General features: G+C 35.5%; 1 long non-coding RNA gene across 1 annotated transcript; it reads left to right on the forward strand.

Moving 5' to 3' along the window:
• The first annotated feature begins 462 nt into the window (after positions 1-462).
• LOC114040591 lies at positions 463-3,835 on the forward strand. The gene is made up of 3 exons (XR_003568798.1): positions 463-552; positions 1,751-1,815; positions 3,339-3,835. It is a non-coding gene; the product is annotated as an uncharacterized LOC114040591 (long non-coding RNA).
• The last annotated feature ends 1,898 nt before the right edge of the window (positions 3,836-5,733 follow it).

Below are 5,733 nucleotides of genomic sequence, written 5' to 3' on the forward strand. Positions count from 1 at the left end.
ATGTCTGACACTTAATGAACGTTTATGGAGTTGGAATATCATCAATCTGTACTCTAGTTCAGGGGTGTTAGAAAGTATTCTTTTTGGGGGAGGGGGGGGAGACATTTGGGATTAGGTGACTTGCCCAGAGTCACACAGCTAGTAAGTGTGTGAGGCCACATTTGAACTCGGGTCTCTTGACTCTAGGCCTGGCGCTCTATCCACTATGCCACCTAGCTGCCCCCTACTGCTTGAAAGTATTCTGAATGAGCCTAAACTTTTTACTTAGAAGGCTTTTCATTTTCTTAGTTTAATATAGAATAATTTGCTTATACTTTTACTGTATAACTTAGAAAAGGCCTTTTACAGTATAGGCTGATAGAGATCATTTGGATCAACCCAGGTATGTGACTGTTTATAAAATAACTGTCATCCCCTCGTCCTTGGACTTGGCATTCACAGCAGCACATGTCTCGTAGGTTGATGTGATATTTGATGAAGATGCTGGATTTCTAAATGCAATCAAGACATTCATGGCAACAACCAAGAGGCCTGTGATTCTTACTACAAGTGGTAGGTAAAACTGACTTGTGCAAAATTTGTTTATGTTGATTTAAAATATTCTGGCAATGCACTTCTTTTCAGTTAGGAAATCTATCCTGAAGTTAATTGCTTAGTGGGATTTTTTTTCCCCTTTAATGTATTCATGGATCTGTATCTGGTGTTCTTTCTACTACATTTCTAGTTGTGAAAAGTCAGGCCGGGGAGTGGAGTTGTTGGGGTAAAACTGGAAAGAGCCTGTGATTGGGAGCCATGAGAGCCTGGGCTGTCTAGTTATTAGCAGCGTGGCTTTGAGTAAATCTCACTTTTATATCTATGAAGCAACGATACATGCCCTGCTTGACTTCCCTGTTGGGAGGATCCAATGAGATAATATATGGGAAGCTTTTTGTAAACTTTAGAGCAATATATAGGTAACCAGTGTTATTATTAATAGTTGCCAGTGATTTAACTAGTAAAGTCATGAAGAGCATTTCAGTTCCTGAAAAGATTGTATTTTAATGACGAAAGTACATCCTGAAAGGACCAGTGCCTGTGCTGCTGTTTTAGAACTCGGAAGAATCTCCTAATTAGAATGTCTTTCATCCAACCTGCATGTGGACCAGGATCCTCACCACAGCAGCTTAGAGGCCAAGCAGAACAAAGCTAATCCCTCTTCCTGTGCCCCACCTCCCATCCTGACCCAGGAGTTCTCTGCTCCAGGGGAAAGCCCTCCTCTTCCTTCAGCTGACTTTCACATGGCAAGACCTCAAGTCCTTTAATTTACCACACTGGTCACTTCAAGCTTATCTCTGCCTTCCTAAAAATGGAGCACCCAGAAGTGAACACAGCATTCCAGAGAGGGTCTGGAACACTAGCATAGCAAGGCCATGAGAGTGTCTGCTCTCTCTTCTTGGTCATGAGTCCTCTCTTCATGCATTTACTTGTGGTTGCCTGAGCACACTTTTGATTGACAAAATCCCCAGGTCTTTTTTAGATGAACTGTCTATTCATGTATCCCCCATATTACATTTGTGAAGTTAAATGTTGGAACCCAGATGTAGACTTGAAACTTACTAAGGATAAATGTAAGCTTACTGGTTTCAGCCCAATATTCTAGCCTGATGGTCCTTCTCACCCAGCTCTGTGTCCTCTGCACATTTGATAAGCTGACTATCTCTACCTATATCCAATTTATTGATAACTTAATTTAAGAACTTTATTTTTGCAGATCCAACATTTAGTTTAACATTTGATGGATGCTTTGAGGAAATCAACTTCAAAACTCCCTCCTTGGTACGTGTTGTATTTTTTAAATCATAAGGTTTGCATGCTAGTGTAAACATGGCATATTATATATAGTAGGATATCAGAAAATGTCAGAACTGGAAGTGATGCTGGCAATGGTCTGGTCCACCAAAAAGCAAAAGGTCTTTTTGGTTGCATGAATTTAAAATGACACCAGCATTTCCATAAAATTCAGGACACTTCTTTCCAGTAATGTTTTGCCTTCTGCATGCTTGTGGGTTAAAGGAAATTGCATTTATTATTTGTGTAGGGGCTTCCTACTTGATGAATATTGACCTGAAAGCTTTAGGTGATACTGGGGGGAGGGGAGAGGCTCCTCCCCCATCCAGATACTCAGCTTACAAACTGTTCTTTTCATATAGTATTGTGTTTTAAAATAGATTCAAAAGGATGATTGGTATATTGTACAAAAAGATGTATGATCAGTGATAGAAATTAGATTTTTAAAAATTTCTGAACTTCCTGTCCACAAACAAAAACATTCAATTCAACAAAATTCAAATTTTTTAGACGAGATTGTTTGATCATAATTACCTTGCTTAGAGCCCTTAGTAAATAAAATATATTAACTGAGCCTTGTAAAATTTTGCAAATTCATTTATTTTACTGTGGAGCTCTAATCAGGATTAAAAGGATTCTCTTAATTAGTTTTGTATGGTTTTAAATATATAAATGGAAACTTTGTGTATTTAGGAGGGTTTTTTTTTAGGAGTTCTGTAGGGGGTCAGATTCATGTTGACTCTCTCCTACAAAAAATGAGGAAAGTTTCCTTGCTTCAGTAATGTATAGCCATATTTGCTTTTTTTTTTAATAAATTTTATTGATATCTTTTGTTTTTATATCACCTGTATTTCTTAATGTGTATTACCCTCTCCTTCTGATAGAATCATCCTTTATAAAATTTAATTTTTAAATTTAAATTTAAAAAGAATGGTGAAAAAAACAGTTTAGTAAAACTAAACAAGATATCAAAAAAGTCTAACCATATTTGCATTGTTCATACCCTTAATTTCCCACCTCTGTAAAGGAGTGTGTGGGCAGGCAGGGATGCACCTTTTCAAATTCATTATGAATACCCAATAAAATGAGTGTTTCCATATGCTGTGTGGAAAAGGAAAGCATTGTACCTGAAACTGGAATCTCTTATGTTGAGTTGGCTTTCCTTTTTAAGTATATAACAAATTCAGCTTGTAACTTTCAAGGTTGTTCTGCTTGTGTGTGATTCCTTTTGACCTTGCTTCTGTTTTCAGGGAGCTGCCTTGTCATATCTCTTCTTTAGGGTGTCATATGCTTTTAATTATAAAACCACATTCCTGAATATTTACTTCTAAAGCAATTTCTTTACTTGAAAGAACTTTGGGGATATTTTGAGTTTTAGGAAAACTCACAAATTCAGTTTTACTCTTAGGATAGTAAGCATTTCTGATATTGCTATTTTTTTAGAAAAAACTTTTTTTTAGAAACTATTTAATTGAAAAATCTTTTCTATATGTTTCTTTTCCACTTTATAGCTCAATGTTGCCAGCTATCTACAGACACTCTGTTTGGCCGAAAATTTAAGAACAGACATAAAAGACTTTATCACCTTGCTGACTGTTAATAATTGTGATATCAGAAGAAGCATTCTTTACTTACAATTCTGGGTTAGAAGTGGAGGTGGATTCTTAAAAGAAAAACCATTATCACTTCATGGTGGGTTGATCTGTTTAAAAAGATGTGTCCAACTGTAAGTATGGACATTATAAGCAGTTGATAATATAGTCAATTTCAGCCATCATTTATCACTTTTTATCATCTAAGACAAACTGAATCAGTAACCATTTATTAAGTACCTACTATGTGCAAAGTACCAGGCTAGATATATCCCCCTGGCATAGTAGAGATGTTACTGAAAAGTTACATTTAAGTTGATTTTTTAAAAAATGAAATCTTTTTGTTTCTCCTTCCTCTCACTTGCTACCGTTAATGTTGTTACAGTGATGCTTTTTGCATTTCTCACTGATATTTACATGGCATTGATTCCTAATACTCAGCTTCAAATTTAAACATAGGTTTCCCAGCCTCTCTTTGAATAAATGGATCTTCTGTATAATACTTAAATATTCTTAAAATATTTTGTTTTAAGGTATCCCACTTGAAGTGTTTAAAAAGTTTTTTAATTGATATCCTTTAGTTATATATCACTTACATTTCTCATTGTACCTCTTCTCCTTCCCCCACCCAGAAAGTCATCTCTTATAACAAAGAACTTAAAAAAGAAAAAAAAAGATAGTTCAGTAAAAACTGACCAGGTTATCAAAAATGTCTAACATTGTGTGCGTTGTACCACACCTATAGCCCCTCTGCCTTTGCAAAGAAGCAGAATGAGTGAGGTAACTTTTTGTATCTCTTCTTTGGGCCCACACTTGGTCATTAAAGTGAAACTTTTGAAATGTTAATATCACCTCTTAATTTATCTTTAATAAATTCAGATTTTTTCATAAAGGGGGGGCCCTGTATGTCTTAGATTAAGTTGAGCTTATTAAATGTTCACTTTATAGGTGAACAGGATAAAACTTAAGGGGAAACCTCAGAGTAAAATAAATTAGTTAATAATCAAATATTGCCCATAATAGGCATGACTGGAATTAAAAAATAAATAAGAGCTGGTCCTTGTCCTTGAAGACTTCTAATAGTTACTTGGGAAGTCAGGCTTTTTATATGTGAGATTGATGGAAGCAACTTTAAAACAAAAGTAATTCCATATAGTCTAAACTGTGTGTAGAAACCTTGGACAAAGGTGGGATTCCTTAAGAAAGGCTTCTTAGCAGAAAGAGGAATCTTGAACCAGCTTTCTAGCAAATGATAGAAATGGCTTTCCCAAGAAGAGATTATTAAGTGGTTTATATTTTGTATTATGTTAAAGTGGAATGAGATGGATAATAAAAATTATGGGTAGGAATGCAACCCAGACTGAATCAAACCAACAATTTATCCAGTCTGTTATGTCATATGTTACATCAAAGCACATTCTATAGAAAAGCACAATTGTAATACCAACACCAGAATTATGATTACTCACCAGATGTCCAGAAAGGATCTTAAAAGACTTACTGAATCTGTTTATATTTTCAGATTGTTCAGTTTCTCTTGGTAGTAAGTTCTACAAGTTCACTCCTGTGTGAGATAGTATTTGGTATTTGGCTTTACAACTTTTCATCAGGCTTCAAGTAGTCCTAGAATACCCATAATAACTCATTATCATAATGCATCAAGATTTCTGAAGCACTTTTCCACCCAATTCTGAGAGGTAAATAGTGTGTATTTTATGATCCCCATTTTACAGATGAGGACATTAAGACTCATAGACTTTAAATCACATTAAGTATTAAGTCAGGGTTGAAACCTAGGTCTCCTGATTCAAAATCTAGTGCTTTTCCCTCACCTGGGAATTCTTAACTTTTCTTGTGTCCTAGAACACTTTGGCAGTGTCTGGGGAAGCCTGTGGACGACCCCTTCTCAGAATAATGTTAAATGCACAAAATAAAACATACGATTACAAAGGAAACCAATTATATTGAAATGCAGTGATCTTAACCTCAGGTCAAGACATCCTCCTTTACACCTGGTTGCCTTTAGAATTTGGTGAACAATCTATATCCATACAGTAGATCACTTTAAAGGCCCTCTTCCCCCCTCCCCCCCTTCATTTTTCTAGGATAGTTGTTGTAACATGAGTCATGAATGATTGTCATACTAATATCATTATTTTTTTTACTTATGAAATTAAAATAATGTTTAGTCTTTTGAAAAGTAATGTTTACTATATCAAAGACTTTTTTCTTTAATAATACATAGCTGGCCTATCAAGGGAGGAATAGTGTGTGTGTGTGTGTGTGTGTGTGTGTGTGTGTGTGTGTGTGTGTG

The sequence above is a fragment of the Vombatus ursinus genome, unplaced genomic scaffold (assembly GCF_900497805.2).
Source record: "Vombatus ursinus unplaced genomic scaffold, bare-nosed wombat genome assembly UNPS02013712.1, whole genome shotgun sequence".
NCBI classification, from domain to species: domain Eukaryota; kingdom Metazoa; phylum Chordata; class Mammalia; order Diprotodontia; family Vombatidae; genus Vombatus; species Vombatus ursinus.